The sequence below is a fragment of the Anolis carolinensis genome, chromosome 1, assembly GCF_035594765.1.
Source record: "Anolis carolinensis isolate JA03-04 chromosome 1, rAnoCar3.1.pri, whole genome shotgun sequence".
NCBI classification, from domain to species: domain Eukaryota; kingdom Metazoa; phylum Chordata; class Lepidosauria; order Squamata; family Dactyloidae; genus Anolis; species Anolis carolinensis.
The window spans coordinates 248,872,515-248,893,535 of NC_085841.1; the positions used below are offsets into that span (position 1 = coordinate 248,872,515).

The 21,021-nt window shown below is 38.3% G+C and overlaps 1 protein-coding gene across 5 annotated transcripts in view; it reads right to left on the reverse strand.

Moving 5' to 3' along the window:
- Window positions 1–21,021, reverse strand: part of LOC100560498 (myosin-M heavy chain) — a 104,537-nt gene that overhangs the window by 79,416 nt on the left and 4,100 nt on the right. Inside the window, exon 2 of one of the 5 annotated variants that reach the window (XM_016994014.2) lies at window positions 2,949–3,052. The exons of the other annotated variants lie outside the window; for them this stretch is intronic. The gene's annotated coding sequence lies outside the window, so the exon portion shown is untranslated. The remainder of the gene's footprint in view (window positions 1–2,948; window positions 3,053–21,021) is intronic. 5 annotated transcript variants of the gene reach the window in all.

A 21,021-nucleotide genomic window follows, 5' to 3' on the forward strand; every position in this document is an offset into this window, starting at 1 on the left:
TCGGAAAATCTGTACTTACAACCCGCTTTACGAAGCCAGTCGCGCCCCTTCCCCCAACACAAATGAATTAAAACAGACATTCTTATTCTAGTCTAGTCTTCTTGCTTTCCTTTCTAATGCCTTTAAAAGTATAATTCAATTCTGCAAACTGCAGTGTGCACTTTATTTTCTAAAATCCCAAGTTGCCAGGGGTACTGCTGCTGCTACTGTTGATGCAGGGCCAATATTAAAAAACAACAACAAACAAACAAACATACACTTTGGGGTCAAGTGAGAAGAAGAATTCTAGTCTAATACCATTGACCAATCAAACCAGCCTGTTCCATTCCTTCCCCACATTGTGAGATGAACTGAACTATCAAGTACCTTGCTTTTCTTTCTATTGGTTTTAAAAGTATAATTCAATTCTGCAAAGTGCAGTGTTTGCTTTATTTTCTAAAACCCAAGGAGAAATCCAAGGGGACAGGTCTTGTAATTTTTTTTTAAAAAAAATTGGAATGAAACTTTAACAATTTTCCAAAAATCAGTGGATAAAAAAACATTCTGAAACTTTGGGGGTTTACAGTGGTAAATGTGTGCTATGATTGTAGCAGGTTTCATCCTGGTAGCCCTAAAAATGAGGGGGAAAGAAGCCCTGGAAGTGTTCCCATTGGCACCAATGGGTGAATAACGAAATGAAAAAATAACAACAAGTTGAAAAGATGCTACTGAAATCCAAAGTAATCATAACCACAAAAATTCAATTCTATATGTCAATACTTTGTACACCAGATATCTCACAAATGAGCAACTCTTCAGTCAATCAAGCTTTCCGAACAGTATGGCCATGTTCCAGAAGCATTCTCTCTCTCTCCATGTACTACATTTCTTGTGGCTTCAGGAATCACTGTTTGTTGTTGTGTGTCTTAAAAATTATGTGCTTTCCAACTTAGAGAGACGCAAAGGTAAAGTGATCATGGGATTTTCTTGGCAAAATTTATTCCGAGGGGTTTTTGCTTTTGCCTTCCCCTGACTTTGAAAATATGAGACTTGCCCAAGGTTACCTTGTGGAACCCCTCGGCTATGCGAGAATTTAAACTATGGTAGACTCAGAATAAAATGTTGGCTCATAAATATTTCTATCCCATACTATATCCAAAAATCTCAGAATGGTGTATAATAAAATTAATCTGAACAGTTTAAAACAATTTTGGACATGAAAAATAATTTAAAGGCCAAAAGTACATTATATTAAACTAACCATTCATCACTTTACTTATACCCGATTATTTTTGCACACTGGGACTTAGTGGCTTACAACACTTAAATCAATGAAAAACAACTCACATGTGCAAATTTGGATTAAATCATTCATGTCCCAAAGCTATTACTTTACTTGGCACTGGAATGACAACAGCATTCTAAGGGGAAGCTATTCCATTACTGGGGTGCAACAGCAGAGAAAGCCCTCTTCTATATACTCTCAGAGATGGGAAGGCTTGGGGAAAAAAAAAACATTTGGGGGGGGGAGGCAAAAAATGGGTGGGGTGGGGAAAAATTGGTTTTTGGGATGTTTTCCAGGCCTTCCCATCTCTAGTCCTGACTCATGGGGAATAGGAAGGGCCCTCCATCAGACTCCAAACTCAAGTATGGGCATATAGGGAGAGATACTCCTCCATGTACTGAGATCCTAAGGTGTTTAGGGCTTAGTATGTCATTCATGATCTAGAATTCAAACCGGAAGAATACTGGTAGCCAGCACAATTCCTTAACAAATGATATCATATGATTTCTATATGCTTTTCAGTCAGTTATCTAGCTGCTGCAATCTGTACTATTTGCAGCTTTTGATTTGTCTTTCAAGATCATTCTTAAAAACATTTTTTTAAAAAAATCTTAAAACAATTATTATTACGAAAAGAGCTCCAAGCAGCATGTACCCCATTCCTCTTTTAGATGTTGAAGAGCACTGGGGCCTACAAGGGAATCCTATGGTGGTATATATGATATCCCATAAACTATATATCACCATCAAGGGGTTTCTGTTTTTGCTAACTTTAAATGTTGAAGACACTGCCTTTCTATCAATTTCTCTCCTTTGCCACTACTGTGACTTTATACTGGAAGATGGCATGTAAGGGAGTCATCCTGGTGCTTCATCTTCCCCAGTCCAATAGTTTGCTTCCAGTCCTCCAAATAGCATAACAAAATGACACCATTATTGCCACAGCTTGAAAAAAGGAATGTCCTGTTTTTGGTCACAATTTATAGAAGGATACTTTTGACCTCAGGAAAAGGCAAAGCCAAATGCCCTCTAAACAAATCTTGCCAAGAAAACCCTGTGATAAGTTTGCCTTAGGGTTGCCGTCAATTGGAAATGACTTAAAAGCACACAACAAGGTTTTAAAATCCTCTGTTTTTCTCTTGACATAGGTTCTTTGCTAAAGCATCCCATACAAAGAATGTGTTCAATGCTTGTAGCACACACTATTTATTGAACTCTCAGCATGTGTTCACTCTGGCGTTTTCTGTCGCTGCTGACTACACTAAACATAAACTGTGCCTGTTAGAAAGTAGTAGCCAAACAACATATTCAGAAAACTAATTGAATTTTCAGGCGAATAGTGGATAAATCCATCATTGATTAATAACATCTGTCTGCACTTGGGAGAAGGAGGAAAATCTTTCTACCTTCACTTTCCACATTGATTCATTTGCCACAGAACACTTACATAGTGCAAAACCCACCAGCGCATATTCTAGATGCAGATTCAGCTGATGTGAAATGCTGACCAGGCCTCCAGGAGCCTCAGTGCTAGTTAGGTAGTTAATTAATGGATTTGTTTGCAGAGAGCATTTGTATGCTGCCTCTCTCCCAGAGTGAGACCCAAGGCAACTGCTTCTCCTTTTGAACTGAAAGGGCAATCTAGAACCCAGGCAACAGCAGTTTCTTTGCTGACCTCTCCTACCTGTGGAATGTTGCAAGAAAAAGATTCAGACTTAGTATGCAAGTTCTCTTTCTTGTCTTCTGGTCCCATCCCATCATTAGTTAGGGTAAAACAACCAGCCATATCTGTAATGAATGAATTGATTATTGTACCTGCCATAGGCAATGACATCAAATAATATACAACCTTTAAATGTACAATAAGCATAAGCACTTTCCAATATAAATATTAAAACTTATTTTATATACTGGCACTTTAAAATTACAGTAGCAGTGACATGGTAACAATAACCATGTCTGATTTGTATCATCCTCAACTATCTCAATTTCCATTTCTAGCCTCCGCTGTGCACTTTACTAATTTAGCTCAGATTTTTTTCGGCTGCGACTGCAAATGTGGCAACCTTTAATGTTATATTTTTGGAATAATCTGCTAACAAGTCACAGATAACTTCTGACTATTGCCATCAACCAGCCATATCAGATAACATACACTTGGGGAAAGGGATGGTAGTGGAAGTCTTCTCTGCCCCCTCCAGTCATGCTACCTGAACATCATCCCCATCATTTCCATCCATCCAAGCTACTCTCCCAAAAGCAGCACTTGCTTTTTGCTGGTTGGCCCCAATCTACTCATTTTTGCCAATACATTACAGTGTCACTGGGAGAGGCTGTTGTCTGACCACACAAGTTGGTAAGACGCAAGACCCAAGACAAGCACTCCAGAAGACCCTGTGTGTGCAGTTTTCTGCACACTCGGCACAATCTGGCATCATGATATTTTTCTGAGTGGATTATCAGGTAGACCTATTAGTCAAACAGTAGTGAGATACTAAAACTAACCATTTAGAAATAAGTTAATTTTTAACTACAGCTCCCAGAAACAGAGCATAGTCGGAGAAAATGATAGCTGCTTGCTTATTTATTTATTTATTTATTTAGTGTGTCAGAAGCGAACCAAGGGTACAATTGATACCTAGCTGCTGAATTCTGGGAAGTTTAGTCCATGAAAGTACCTTTTCCACAAGCTCTGTCTGGAAAAGTGAACAGACCTTGTTCAGAGACTGACTTCAAGTGCAGTGGAGTTTGTGGTCTTACTGTCTGCATAGAACTAAGATTCAAATGCCAGTCCAGCCCATTTCCATCAGTAAAAAAGAGAAAGGACAACCACCCTGGCCTTTATCTCTGAAAGCACAGAGTCCTAGGGCTGTCTCTGTTTTCTCCCCATGACTAACCTTCATAATGTGAAGAAGCACTCGGACGCATCAACACATTATCTACATTGCTGACTGGCAATTGTAATGTTTCAGAGTTCCATTAAAACAAACACAGTGGGAGGGATGAATTTGACCCCCAGCATGATCCCCTAGTTGTCTTCTTCATCACTAATGACCCCGTCTGGTAAAAAGTAAGTCATTACCATTCTGCCTGTGTGAAGCTAAGCTTTTCTTATCCTCTCCTCACAGTCTCATGGCCGGCAGGATTTAAAATTTACACCAAAATAGGTGGGAAATGAACCTCAGCGAAGGAGCTCTCAAAAGCACAGACAGGATCTCTGGTGGGGGAAGGGGTCTTTTACTTCTACACTCAGCAGAGATGAAAATCGCCCACTCATTCATGAGATTAGATCTGCCTGAAATGAAAAGACAGAAGACCATCCTCCTCCTAAGAGCCAGTTACATCTGATATGCTAGACAGGGGCCAAGAAATCCCTTCTCCTCACACAGTGAGAATAAATCAAAGATGCCATTTATATTGTGAATAACTGATTTGATGTGCAGATGTATATTTTAAAAATGCACATTTTACGGAAAGATGTAAAAATGTTGATTGAGTGCCATGAACTCTTAAAAATGTCCTGCATACAAAGTCCGACTAGAAATTGGTCTTCAGCAGAAAACTGGTCTTCAGTGATGACCGATCAACAGGATCAAGAAAGGACCAAGTCTAGAAGAGACCTGTCTTGATAACAGTAATTTGGAAGAAAAAATCCCAATGGTTCCCATTCTTTTTATAACAATTGCTTTATTGAAACTTGGGAATAAGATGCTATCATCTTATTTTCTACAAAGGCAACACACATTTCTTCACAAAGGCAAAACATTCCAGCAAAGATTGATTTCTTTTGTGCAGTCTGTTTTCCAAACATGACTTGCATGTTTGTATCTGTTGGCTTACTCATTTGTACACAATTGTTTCCCTAAATTTAAAGTTTCAGTATTGATCGGAAGGGAAAAAATAACTTCAACCAGTATAAATGGACAAATGACCACATCACAATCATATGCACGTTCTCTTGTTTTAGAGAAAATACGGTTTTTAAAAATGGGCCAAAAGGCAAATATGGAGGTACAGACAGATTGCAGACTGCATGGCTTAAAACAATTAGCTAAGATTTTTGAATTTCCATGTCTCTACCTTGACCTCCATCACCATTACCTCCATTATCACAACTCTACTGGTTTTGTGTGACACCTGCTAAATAAAGGTGGTGGGTAGTTTTCAAGTCAGTGGGCTGATGAATCTGTTCCACATTTTAGTCTAGCCATTGAAGGAATGATCCAAAGTGGCAAATTCTATCCCTTAAAGAGATTCAGCACTTTGAATAGTCTCTTTAATGACTGGAATAAAATCCAGAATAGATTTAATGCACCCTCGATGTAAAAGTCAACCATCAGCTACTGTTGCTAACATTGTGTCTCAAGTAATTAGGGTATTAGAAAGTAGCATCTCTTAAGCCTTTCGTTGAGCAGGAACCCAATTACTGGTCAGGGTCTGAACCTGCAAAAAGAATACGGTCCTGTGCTTCTTATATTAATTATTAATATAGGTTGAATATGCCTTATCTGAAATTCCAAAACACAAAATACTCCAAAATACAAAAGGTCTACTTGGGTGGCTGAAATAGTGACACATTGGCTTCCTGGTGGTCCAATGTACACAGGTTTTGTTTTATGCACTAAATTAGAAAATATTTTTCAGTTGTCTCTTCATATTATTTTGCGTTTAGGGGCACACAACCCATGAGAATGCAAAAAAACCCTACAAATTTTAAAATGCTATATTTTTCTACCTGAGAGAGCATCTCCAGGAATGTCTACAACTTCCAGCATAACTCTATGGTCCACTTTTTCTAGAAATGGTTCTGTTTAGAAATTTCTATGCCCTCCAGTGTGACTAGAGGAGTATAACCATAGAGTCACACTGGAGTACTTACATTTTAAACAAACCCATGAATAATCAAATCTTCAAAAGTGTAGGGATGACTGTATACACATACATCTTCTATTTCTGGTCTTAAGTTAAAACTTGAAAAAAAACCCTCTGTTTTTAATGTTTTAAAGTTTTACTAGTCTCTGACCATAATAATAAAAACCATACATACACCTTCAGGCTATGTGTATAAGGTGTGTATGAAGAAGAAATTAATTTCGTATTTAGACTTGGATCCTATATCCAAGATATGCAATTATGTAAATACATGCAAATACAGGAATTCCAAAGTTTTAAAAAATTCAACCAAAGTACTCAACTGTAGCACTAATGTCCAATACAGCATCCTCAAACTTTTTGCTATTCTATCACTTTTTAAAAGCTGTGATTAAATTAGATGCAAAGGAGAAGAGATCCACATCACCTTATCCTTTGTGATGAACGTTTTAGTTACCTTGTATATACAACAAGAAACCACTATAGAAAGGGGATAGTTCTACTGCATTTAGCAAACATTCAGCACATGTGTGTGCCAAGTCACCTGTCAGCTTATGGTGATGACATGAATTTCATGCGGCTTTCTTAATCAAGGAATATTCAGAGGTCATTTTGCCAGTTCCATCCTCAGAATTGTAGCCTATACCCCCTGGTATTCCTTGGTGGTCCCCCATCGAATTACTAACCTAGTCAGATGCCACTTAATTTTCAGCATTTCACAAGATTTGGAGTCTTTGGGATAATGCTTTTGCTTATCTTTTGTACATGCTTTTATCTCTGTGTGTTTTAATTTTCATTGAGTACCAGCTTATCATATAATGAAATAATCACCATCATGGCATTACTTTGTTGAATTGTGAATATGTGAAACGGATGAACAAGAAACAAGAACCAGTGAAAAAACAGGATACGAATTCATTTGAAGGAAAAAACATTTAAGTCTCTGTTATTCAGTATTACATTTACTGTTAACATTTAGAGAAAAGACCAACTTTTCACATTTGAGTCACATAGTCTTGCAGTATCTATGTCATAAGGCTACTGTCCACATCTGGACCAATAAATAAGCTAAGAGATTAAAAAGGAAAAGAAATTGCATGCTGTTGTTATCAAGAAATTTTACCCTCCAAAATATGAATTATATAAAATTATATTAAATGAAAACCGCAGCCCCATGGAAGTCAACGGGCTGCACCTTTTGCCTTTCCTTAATCTTGGCTACGAAATCACCCCTGAAGAAATCTCCATAATCCATTTTACAATAGGTCAGGAGACCGGGGGGGGGGGGGAGCCACTCAATGAATGTTCGTCAAAGTGCTTCCTGCTCCTATTGATAAATCACCCCCTCTCGTAGATAAATCCCCTAGTCCCGTTGATAAATCTCCTGCTGCACTGACAAAACTCCAAATCTCATTGAGAAATTACTTGCTTTCATTGATAAAATTGGGACTATCTCCGCCCAGGGCTCAGTTATCGCTTGCAAATACTTATTGTGTAAACTAGACCCACTCTATTGTGTTTACTTGGACCCAACCATATTGCATATTGCCACACCACATTCCTTTCAATTGTGTCCCTCTAGGGGGTGGACCATTAAACAGACTGAAACTTCAAATCAACAAATGACAGTTTATTGACTTTCCCGCCACCACTGAGAACCAATCAGAGAAGCCATTCCACGGAGTCCTCTGCCAACCACAAGATGAATCCTAGCTGGGACAGTGTTCAAACAAGGTGTTCAAACAATTGGGGGCTCCTGCCAATGTTCTGAATAGCTATCAAAATGAAATAAAAATGCTCTGTTCTGCATTTTCCATTGAGGTATGTCAGTACTTTGGAGTGCTTTTCTCCACTGACATCCTTTCCTGCCAGAAAAAATAAAAAACCTCTGCTTTTGCCTTCTACCCATCTGTGTCCTAATTTGGCCTTCTGGAGTAGCTGAGGCACACTGAGCTTATGAACCCACGATTTCACTGATAGCTGAAATCACACAACATTATGATGAGAATTACCTCAGGGAAGTACTTTTTGACAGCATTTACTACTTGTGGGCTGCAGTGCTTAAATCAACTCCAAGTCTTAAATTCCATATGTACAGAAAATGTCAAGTTTCTCCATTTGTGCTGCTTGAAGAAGTTTCCAAAAGGCAGTAACAAGCTCTTATACAGAACAACTGCAAGAAAGCTCCAAGCCAAAATAGTGAAGATCCGTGCAAAGTAAGCCTGAAAAGCCATTGCACACAGGGGGGTTCTCTGAACAGATAGGCTCCTGCAGGCTCTCTTATACTAGTCATTTGCAATCTGTAGATATTGGTTTCTGCTGTTGATTAATATTAAATGCAAATGAGAGTATTAATAGTAGATTTTAAAAACCTCTCGTGCCCCAGAGCAAAGACAAACATAAATGCGATGTTAATATTACTGGGGTAGACCTCTGCTTAAGCTAATGTATTTTAATCATGTCATAACCTTCCAAAGTACAGACAGAGGCTGGCTCTATATTGCAGAATCAATGTAGTTTAACATACTTTAACTGCCAAGCTATAGAAATCTGAGATTTGTAATTTGAAGAAATAACATCATTCTTTAGCAGAGAAGGCCCTGTAAAACTACAACTCCCATGATTCCATAGCATTGAGCTATACCCTGTTTCCCCTAAAATAAGACATGCCCAAAAAATAAGACCTAGTAGAGGTTTTATTGAATGGCTAAATATAAGGCCTCCCCTGAAAGTAAGACCTAGCAAAGTTTTTGTTTGGAAGCATGCCGGCCAAACAGAACACCAGATCAGTAAATGTATGTACCATAAATTGTAGTACATGGAAATATTAGTAGTTACAAGAAATTCTTGATAGGATTCACAGTTTGTCTGGTTATGCTGGTTTATGATGACAACTACTGTACAGTATATAATAAATGTTCATTTTTTTGTACAACAATAAATGTGAATTTTTCTTCATGGAAAAATAAGACATCCTCTGAAAATAAGACCTAGAGCATCTTTGGGAGCAAAAATTAATATAAGACTCTGTCTTATTTTCGGGGAAACACGGTAGCAATTAAAGTGGTGTCAAACTCCATCCAGAAAGTCAGTCAGAGAGAGTTTGAGAAGTGTATTTCAGATACAAAGTACAAAATACAATGTCCCATGATCAGAAATTGGAATGCTATTTTTTTTTAGGGAACTAATTACTTTATTAATTACTCTGATCACCCAATAAGTCAGTACTTTTACTGTTACCATTCATGCTATTACACGTTCCTTCTACTCTTATTACTATGTCATTGGAAAATACAGGAAATGCCTTCTGGTTTTTGTAAGCACCCCATTCAGATATTGCACCTTGGAAATTCTGATAAAAATGCAAAAGACATTACATAGCAGTCCTTCCCATATTCAGCATGAACCAGCCACTCATATCCTTTCCTCTACCTTGCTTGAACAAGTCAGCATGCACACACAAGGAGGAGTAAGAGAAAGATATCAAATCCCCCATTCCATTGAAAAGCAATGAATTATTTTTTCTAGATTTTTATTTATTCATAATAAAATAAATTATGCAAATCACAAACAACTAACATTGATGTAAAACATACAATAAATTAGTTAAACAATTAATCATATATTTTTATACATGTCATCTTTACGTGAAACAACCACCCATGGGACATATATTCATCCTTAATATTACTAATTCTTATATTGACCTCTTCTCCAAAATGCTAATGTATGTTGATTTTGTTTTATTCCATTTTCTTTGACAAATATATGTTCTAAGAATTTGCCCCATATTACCGCAAAATCATTTTTTGTTAATCCCCTTTTCCCTTTTTTTAACAAGTCAATTTATTGTGATGTTCCACACCTCTTTATACCAATCATCAATTTTGTAATAATAATTTTCCTTCAATTTTTTTGGCTATAACTAAGTGTAAAGCAGTAACAAAAATAATGATTAATTCCTTCTTTTGCCATTTTAATCTTATAGTTCCAAAATTTAATAAAAGTGCTATATTTGGATATTTTTGTAGATTAATCAATAGTATATCATTAATTTCAAAAAAATACTTCTTCCCAAATGTCTTTCCCATTTATTTTTGTTCCGAATTGTATTGGATCACTTTCTATTATTATTTTATCAAATTTATTTATTAATCCTTTTGTTACTTCACCTGTGCCATTCGGCTTTAATTGTATTATTAATTCTTCAATTTTTTTTTAATTGTCTGCACTTACGGCTGTTACCAGCAAAGAAGTAATTCAAAGCACATCTACCCTGACCCTTAATGCAAAAGGGCTCCAGATCAGGTAGCGGTGGCCAAATGCAGCCTTGACCTGTGTTAACCGAAGTTGAGGGATACCACAAACTCTAGCCTAGAACTCATATCTCCTGATTTCAGGCTTGTGTAAACACTTAGGCGGATTCTGAGATAGAACCAGCCATAACTGTTTACAATGTCATCCCATGTTTCCCGGGGTCTTTTCTATGGTAATATCACAACTACACTGTAGGTTCAATATTGAGCTGTAACCAATGTTCAGCTGGACTCAACATTCGTTTATCTCAGGGGTGTTGAACTCAATTTTTATCGAGGGCCACACTAGCCTTACAGTTGCCTTTAAAAGGGATATTGAATCCATGGACAGAGAATCCATGGAAACAGAGGGTAAACTATAATTTTTTTACATAGTGGTCAGTGCTCTTTGTTTTTTACCTAATTTGGGTCCCAGATATAATTGAACAACAACTCCCATAATTTCTGACTATCTGCCATGCAGACTGGGGATAGTGGGAATTGCAACCCAGCAGCACTTGTGGCTCTGATGTTGGGGAAATATTAAAGGGCATTTTAACATCAGACATCATACCCACAAGCCTTGTATCTAAATTCAAACACCACTATCCTGACTAAACAGAACAAACTGCAGCCTTCCAGATGTTACTGTATCACAACTCCTATCAGCTCTAGTCATTATATCTAATGATGAAGAATAGAGAAGTTGTGGTCCAGAAGCTGGAGAGGCGCATAAAATGACATGGTGGTCTGGATTCGGCCCACAGGCCATGAGTTTGACACTTGTTACCTATTTTGTTCTGAACTCAATCTTTTACCAATGAGCTGTACAAGTTCTGCAGACAGGAATAGAGCATTTGGGCCAATAATCAACCACCCATGTAATCTGTATATCCCATAAGAACAACCACAATGTGGATAGAAGCATTTATCCTAACAGCAACAATCCCCACAATACTCATTAGTCTCTAGGAGCAATTTTAACAATACAAAACAGATTTTCTACCTAATTCCCGGGCCTATGAATCACCTTATCCACAATCTCCATCTTGTGAGGATTTAATTTCAGTTTTTTAAACATGGTCCTTCTACTGCAACTGACTCCAGCCATTAGTCCAGTACTTACATAGCCCCTCCTTATTCAAACAAATAAAGAAGTAAAGCTAGTCATCATCTGTATATTGATGACTTCATGTTCCTGTAAGGCAATTCTCAGACTTCGTGTAAATGTTAAATAGCAAAGCAAGATGTAACCTTGCAAATAACCCCACAGGACCTTAGCAAATAACCCCACAATGACCCTGAAGTTAGGGCCTGGACTACTATAATACCCTTTTTCCTACACCAAAACAACTGAGCCACTCATGAGAATAATCAAATTCAATATATACCCCTCCCCAAAAGCAAACACTGAAAAGGTCAAGGGGAATTAGCAGAGTTAGGGCATCTCTTTCAAAGAAGGTAGTCACATGATGGTCAAGCTTGTTTCTATATTGTATCTAGGTCTGACACCAGACTGATATTGGTTGAAGCAATCAACTTCACCCTAAAATTCTATTACTAGTCAAACACCAAACTCTCAATTACCTATCATAATCAATAGTCTAAGAGGTCAACAGAGGGTATCTTCAAAAGAGGGCACAGCATTGCCTCCTTCAATGCAACTGCAACAACTTCCTCCTGTTGTGCTAAATGCATAAACTCTTATCTACATTCAGTCAACCCATCTCTGCAAGATTTCACCAGCTAAGAAGGGCAAGATTTAAAGAGGCACAGAGGTGCCCTAACATACTCAAGCCTCAATAAATAAAAGTGTACCTCAAGACCCAATGATACACAGCAGGACCAGCAGCATTTGGGAGTTCAACTGAATATAAAGGCAAACAATGTTGACCTCAAAATGTTTTACAAAACTGCCACCGAAATTTATCTGATCATCACTTTCCATTATTAATCCTATATCTGTGATTTACCCTTACCAATATTCCACCCATCTGCAGTGCAGTCATGCATCTTTATGTGATCACAGGGCCAGGCCAGGAAGTGTATCCTGTATGCACATAGAAGCAAAATCAGCACAATCATCAGATTTTACCCCTTCCCCAGCACTTTTACATTAATGCAGGGAAGCTCTCTGCAAGATGTGCTCCATGTGTTGCTACATCACAGAACCTACATGCTCTGTTAAGTAAACAAATTGCTGATTCAGAAGATGATGCTCTACCAAAATTACTAACTGAAAATCCTTTACAAGTTCAACAAGGTACTATAGACATCATCATTCATTAGGAAGACTGTTATTATGTCCTGCATCGATTTCAAAAGGGCACAGGTCTGACAGGTCAGCTATCACTCAACAAAGACACAGGCTTCTTGGTTTGGGGAATGCCAAACAGGAGCAAAGTTCTGGATCTCATGAAACCCTACAGAGCGATTTACACACTCAGGACAAATAAGGTTAATCTTAAAAAATGGATTGGGTTTTCTATTTTAATGCACTGCATTTGCAACAGCTGTGTGTGGGATTACGGCTGAGAGATGAATGATGTCCCTGAGTGGAATACTCCACTGCCGCAGCCCATGTCTTACAAGAAGAGCTGTTTTCATTCTGCATAAGGGCAGGAGGTAGCTAAAGACAAGAAAGTCTTCTCAGTTTATTGTTCCTGCTCCATGTTTCTTGCACCATGGAAGTCATGGGAGCTTTCCTCATTTGTTTCTCTCTACTACTCCTGCCACCAAATAAATGCCCATGCACCTCCCTGTACATAACGGGAAGTTGGGGGGAGGTGGTGATGGTGAGAAAGTTAATAGAATTAAGAGATGGCAGGAACTACTTCTATCTGAAATACAAGATCACGCAAGAAGGGGGCAGGTGGTGCTGCAAAGTGAAAGGAAGAAATCAAGGAAGTTGGTAGGGAAGGTTATTGTTTCGGACAGAGTGTTGTTCTTTATTTAGTGTTCTGATTTTAGAGATTGTATTGTTCTGTTTTATTATACCACAGTAATTTTTACATATTCTGATTTTAGTGTTTTGAATACTTGGAGGCAGATTGTATTCATTTTCACGGTTCACAGCAACACAATAATAATAATAATAATAATAATAATAATAATGACTTTGGTAATACACACTGCTTCACTCCGTTGTCAGCTTCCTTTCTGGAAGAATCCTTCCTTGGGAGGCGTTAGCTGGCCCTGATTGTTTCCTTTGTGGAATTTCCAATTTTCCTGCTTTCAGAGTGCTCTTTATTTACTGTCCTGGTTTTAAAGATTATATTGTTATGTATTATTCGATCACAGTAATTATTTCATATTACAGTAGAATCTCACTTATCCAACATTCACTTATCCAATGTTCTGGATTATCCAACACAGTCTGCCTTTTAGTAGTCAGTATTTTAAATTCATTGTGATATTTTGGTGGTAAATTTCTAAATACAGTAATTACTACATAGCATTACTGCACATGGAACGACTTTTTCTGTCAAATTTGTTGTATAACATGATATTTTGATGCTTAATTTGTATAATGATTACCTAATTTGATGTTTAATTGGCTTTTCCTGAATCCCTTCTTATTATCCAACATATTCACTTATCCAACGTTCTGCCGGCCTGTTTATCTTGGATAAGTGAGACTGTACTGTATATTTATAATCTTATATTATCTGATTAGAACTGAATTATATGAGGCCCCTTCTACACAGCTGGATAAAATGCACACTGAAGTGGATTATATGGCAGTGTGGAGTCAATATAATCCAGTTCAAAGTAGATAATATAAGATTATAAATGGGTTATATAGCTCTGTGGAAGGGCTTTGAGTCTACACTGCCATATAATTAAAATCTGATAATCTGTATTTTATAGGAAGTGTGGAAAAGGCCTAACTCTGCCAGTCCCCTGGGCTGAATAGGTTGCTAGGAGACCAAGTGGGCAGAGCTTAGCCTTCTAAATGGCAGCAATTGGATAAAAACAATTATTCATTTCCCTCTAATTAGGACATTTTTTTCTTCTTTTTGTTGTATCAACCTAGAGGCGTGGATGATGGGTTGTGTTGTCAAATTTCGAGGTTGGGGGGTGTTGTGACTGCGCCTTCGGGGATTATGGTTGATGGTGATGGAATTCGAAGAGGAAGAAAAAACCCTCGTGATGAGGGTTCACTGGAGGAGTTGCGCAGGAAGCGACTTAGAGAGCTATATGGGGGATCTTCTGAGGAAGATTCAGATGGGGAGATGGATGCTGAGGAACAGGTGGTGGCTGGGGAAGCGGGCACTGAATGAGCACAGCCACCGGAGATGTCTGGGGATTTGGGGCTTATGGATACTTCTGAACCTGGGGTTTCTGCAGGAGCTGATCCCAATTGGGATGCTTGGAGAAGGGAGGATGGTTCTTTAAGTGTTCATGGGGCTAAGTGTGGACAGGATGATTGGGACTCCGACGAATTGCTAGGTACTCCAGATCCACGAGCTCTAGCTGTGTGGAGTTCAGACTCTGAGTAGATTTGGGACACCTGGTGTTTGGGTGTGAGTGTTTGGTCACCCAGGAGGAAGGGGAATAAAATGGGAATGTTTGGCCACTGCACTTTGCGTGTGGCAAGGTGTTGCTGAGGCGCCATTGGGATCTCTGTGTTTCCATGAAGACTGGACCTGGACTATGATTTGTATTTGCTGATATCATCTAGCTTGGCTCTCGCTGTGTCTTATCGTGGACCTGTTTTGGATGACTGCACCCTCTTTGGACTTTGGATTGAATTTGACCTGGCTTCTGTCTACGCCCTCTGACTGACGGCTACTCCCGGCTTCTGACTATTAGTTTGTCTTTCGGAATTTCTGCTGCCTCCTGACCTGACCTTGGATTCTTCTGACGACGGCTATTCATCATCCCTTTGAGGCTCTCGGCTTATCTGCACCGTGGAAGCAGCTTTACTGCTTTTCTAGTTTGTTTATTTTCCAGCAATTAACTCTATTTGTTTTCCAAAGCTGCATTGAAGCGTTATTTAGTTTTTTATTGAATGCCACCATGGGAAATTAGCGTGGCTCATTTTTGAGTTATTATTGTCCAATCTAATCTCGAAACACTGAAAAGTGAAGTGTTTCAAGGATATTTCCTGTGTTTATGTTATTTTTTGGCTTATCTTCGGAATAAATTCTGTTTTGTATGTTAACTTGCGTCTGACTCTTGACAGGGGGCCTGTAGTTTTGTTGTTTTGTCGGTTGCCAGGATTCCATCACTCTTTTATATATAGAGAAGATTACTTACTGTAGACATGGGAAAAAAAATTGGCTCTCCAATGTATGAAACTTTAAATCCCACAAGTCTTTACCATCAGCCATTGGAGTTTTAGGCCACAATATCTGTGAACCTAAAGTGCTCAACACCCAATCACAGGACGATAACACTTCTGCTCCATGCAGGTTTTTCTGTGAAGGAATTCTATCTTGACTTCATATTATAAAGCACAGTTCTTAACTCTTTGATTAGAAAAGAATGCTGTTAGGTAGCACCTTATGTCTGGCCATATTTCAAGGAAGCCATGAGCTTATGTATTCAAGCACAACATATGTTGGACTTCTTCAGGCATAGTGTTAAACTATGTTTTTATGTCATGCAAGGAAGCCTCAGGCTACCTTAGAGGGTAAGAACAGTAAGGACAGCACACTGCCAAAGACATGTTCACATAATACTAAATCCGTAGTTTAACATTACACTGGAACCAGATCATAGTGAAGGCAAGACCAGCAGAATATCGCACAGTCCATTTATTATTCATTAGGAAGTTAGGAAACATGTACAAACCCTGGGGAAAGATGCTTGTTGACTGGCTCTTATGTATGTTGGTCCTACTCTGTCGTATAACATTTTATTGCGTGGGTGTGCAGTGACTTCATCATGACTAGCACTAAAGCTTTCTTTTAAAAGATAGTAATTCCCTGCCTATGCATTAGTAAGCATTTGTTTACTTTTTCCAGAAAATAGTTTAGAAGATTATATGCTTCTACTGGCATCTCTCTCACACACACACATATAATAATCTATAGGGATGGGATTCTAAAGATATTTACTAGGACTTAGATTCCAACTGAACTAAATGAAATTTCAGAGTAAGCACTCACAAAAACTCAAAATAGGAGCATTGCAAAGGAGATAGATATGGGAGCACAGTCAGCCCTTCATATCCAAAATTCTGTATCCACAGATTCATTCATCATGGCTTGATTTTTTTTTAATTCCAATAGGCAAGCCTTTATTTTGCTATCTTATACAAGGGCACAACGTTGCTGCATCATTATATATAGGACAGATTTTGGTATCCACGGTGTGTATGTGTCCTACATCTAAATCCAAGCAGGTACCAAGAGCCTACTGTATTACAAAGGAGATAAATTCACTATGTAGGAGATCATATAGATAGATAGATAGACAGACAGACAGACAGACAGACAGAAGGGGTGACAAAACAAATTTTACATATTTTATAGCTTTCACTACATAACCTTTTCTTTCCCCCTCTTATTTTCATGTTGACCTTTTGTTACTTGTGGTTGCATTTATGTTTTTAATACAACTGTCACCTGAGCTGGGATAACTCCCTGTAATAATCAATAAAGGATTTATAGACTTGCACAAGGTCAGAAAGGTCACTTACTGCTTTGTGTTCCCCAAAGACAGACCCATCCAGCACCTGCTCCTCAGAAATCAAGCTTCATAACACATACCACATTGGTATACTACAGGTAGGCAACATGTACCGGATTCAGATCAGCTCACACATACATACAGCTTTTACCCAACATCCAGATTTTATATACATTCCCTAACTTACTCATAAAAAATAAAAAATATACAACATATTCACAAGATTGTGCTGTCACAATGACCTTCCAAAATAAGGGGTCTTGGATTTTTTCCCCCTGCAGTTCAGTCTATTACAACCCCTCCCCTTCCAAAGTACCCAATAAGAACAACACCAAATGCTTCTGTGGAAGGGAAATACCACCAATCTATGATGGCTCTCCAGAGCGAGCCAGGGGCCCCTTTCACACTTCACAATTGTGGCATAATGATTCTGCCTTAACTTTCATGGCTGCATCCTGGGGTCTATAATTTGGTACAGAACAGCTGAGAATCCTAAAGGCTTCTCCTTGAATTGAAAATCCCAGGATTCCAAAGGATGTAACAATGAAGGTTAAAGTGGAATAACTATGTGGCATGAAAGGATTCCTAGAGAAATTTTCCATCCTGATGTCAATTATGACAGTAAGACTCAAGCAAGCAAAAACTTATCCACTGTCTAACAATGATAGCCCCTACTGAGTGGGAAGCATCAGTAAGGTTGACAAATACCTGTTTATTGTTTATCTAATTCAGGCATTTTTGAGAACCCAGATGTTGTTAGTTTATAACTTCTAGAATGCCTGGAACAATATAAGACATGACAAAATAGACTTACAACAACAACAACAACAACAACAACAACAACTTTATACCCTGTCTCCATCTCCCCAAGAGGACTCGGAGCGGCTTACATGGGGACAAGCCCAGTCTAATTAATCTATATATAAAAAATGTAATGCGTGTTTTACTATGGTGTAAACAACAAAACCACTGAACCAAATCACACCAAATTTGGCCACAAAAGACATACCGGTGGTCATCGAAAATATGTCTTTCAAACAACAACAACAACAAAAAAACCCTAGAAAAATAAAGTCCAAATTAGAAGAAGAGGAAGAACTGTTTTTTCCCCTTGCTGCCAATTAGAAGGATAGGCTCCGCCCACTTCATCTCCTAGCAACCCCCAGCCAGGGACAGCCAGGGTTCGGTTAGGACTCTTTCCCACTGCCTATAAAATACAGATTATCTGATTTGAACTGGGTTATATGGCAGTGTAGACTCAAGGCCCTACCACACACCTATATAACCCAGAATGCGAAGGCAGGATAATCCACAGTATCTGCTTTGAACTGGATTATCTTGAGTCCACACTGCCATATAATACAGTTCAGTGTGGATTTTATACAGTTGTGTAGAAGGGGCCTCATATAATCCAGTTCTAATCAGATCATATAAGATTATAAATACAATATCTAAAATTATTATGGTATAATAATACAGAACAATATAATTGCTAAAATCATGACAGTAAATAAAGAGCAACACTCTGAAAATGGGAAATCAGAAAGGAAACAACCAGGGCCAACTACCACCTCCCAACAAAGGATTCCCCCAGGCAGGAAGCAGACTGGCTTTGAAGCTGCAAGGCCATTCAATGGTAATCAAGGTGGCTAACTGCAGCATTCATACTTTCTGCACTGAGACTATTCATTGCTATTCAACCTGGCCAACCAAGATTTCCCCTAGATAGAAAACCATCAGGTTTTGAAGCCACGAGGCTACTTCGTCCCATTCAACCTGCCCAAGGAAGGATGCCCCTATATAGAATGCGGCCAGGCTTTGAATCAGCGAGGCTATTCAGTGCAATTCAAATTGGCCAAAAAAACCATTCCCCTAGAACGCAAGTACCCAGCCTTCCAAGCAGCAAGCCTATTCCATTGTATTCCAGCTCACCAAACAAGGATTTGCATAGGAAGATAATGGCCAGGCTTTGAGGCTGCAAGGCTTATTCACTGCTATTCCACCTGGTCAACAAATTATTCCCATAAGCCACAGCAACGCTAGTAAAATAGAAACACATTAAAATATGTACACAATATCATAAAACAGAATAAAACAAAATTATAACATCAGCTAAACTTCAGCACTTAATCTTGCACAAAAGTGAGAATCCTTTAAATGTGCAGACATTTTGGCTTTCCAGAAATCCCAGACACTATAGTCAATGATCAGGGACTGTAGGAGTTAACTGTAAAACATCTGGAGGGGCAAAACTTCCCAACACATCTGTACTAGGGGAAGCTTTTCCATTAGCAGGAAGTAATCTTTGATAACACCCAATACTGTATATCAATTGGAGCAAATATAAATCCCAAAATTTCCTGCTACCCGTTTCCTGAAATTTCCTGCTACTCCACTACATCTGAAGGATACTAGGATAGATGAAGGGTGGTCTAGAAGCAGTGTTTCCCAACCTGAAGGACCAGAGGCTGAAACCATTGGTCTACAGGTATCTGCTGTAGACCTCACATCTGGAGGCCTACAGATTGGGAAAGCATAACCGAGACTCAGGCAGTGTTTAAAAAAGTAAAATGGAAGGAGAAGGGGAAAGAAGATTCAATTATGTCCAAGAGGAAGGAGAAATTCTCAAGGAAATATAGAAACAAGCAATAGCTTCCTGATTAATTTTAAAATATGGTAATATATAAATGTTTTCTGTTAGGGTTTTTAACATGTTACATTTTCAGATATATACCTCAGATACTTGTATACATTTTAACACAAACATATATGCCAAATATGTACACCGAAAAAAAAAATTTGTCATAGTTTAAGCAAATTGTGGATTTTATCTCTATGGGTGAATCTGAAGCAGAGAGTAGGTAGTCAATCTGTACTTAAGGCAAACCACACAAGTGAAAAATGTCTTTTTCTGACCTTTTCTACATTTGTTTTCATTCAAAAATGACATACACTTCCCACCTTTAAGTAAATACATTGGTTTTACAAAAGTAACATTTCCTCCTCAACTATGGTTCTTTCCATGTTACTCCCACATGAGCATATGTCTCCCAGTATGCACACCATCTATTCCATCTGTATGGTAAACATCCTTGTCATAAAGACACTACAATAAAACCAGTGAATCTAAGCATGGTACTCAAATGATATGGAAACCTCTAACATGTAATTTAAAAAAACTTCAGGTTCCAGAATCTCAAAAAACGCAGAATACATAATTGAATCCATACAGATGTGTCCATAACACAGTTCACTTTCCCAGAAGAATGGTACCACATCCTTGCACACAGATGATATAATGTGAGCTTCCAGTCTTTTATATCATTCCAAGACAAATATTCCCCACATCTTCTATGCAGAAGAGATAGAGGAGATACAATAATGCAGCGAGTACACATAGGCTCGGTTATCTCAAATATGCAGCATGAACAACTGCAAAGCTGCATCCAGTTCTTCAGAGCCCACCCCTCCTAAATAATAATCCTACGTAAAAAGCATTACAATTTAGCTTTATACGATGTTTATTCTTAGTATAAATGGGAAAGAAACAACTTGCAAGGACTAATTACTCTACAATAGGAATACTATTACTTATCATAAGCAAATGAACCTAAGAGGCTACCTTATGTTTTTCTATTTGATCAATACTGCATACTATAACTGGCAGTGGCTACTTAAGATCCTAGGGAGAGGTACTCCACATTACCTGTTCTGTTTCCCAGTGAAAATGTCAGGGATTTAACCTGGGACTGTCTACATACAAAGTCTGTGTAATACCATGTAACTATGTTCTCTTCCATAAAATAAAGTCAGAATTCATTAGAAGTCCAAAGTGTAAAGAAAATGGCAGAGCATAACTTGTCACTACCTTACACCATGAATTCTTACACATTAAAACAGATACCGTAACTGAAAAACATGGGTATTATTAATGTTTTTATTGTATGGCAT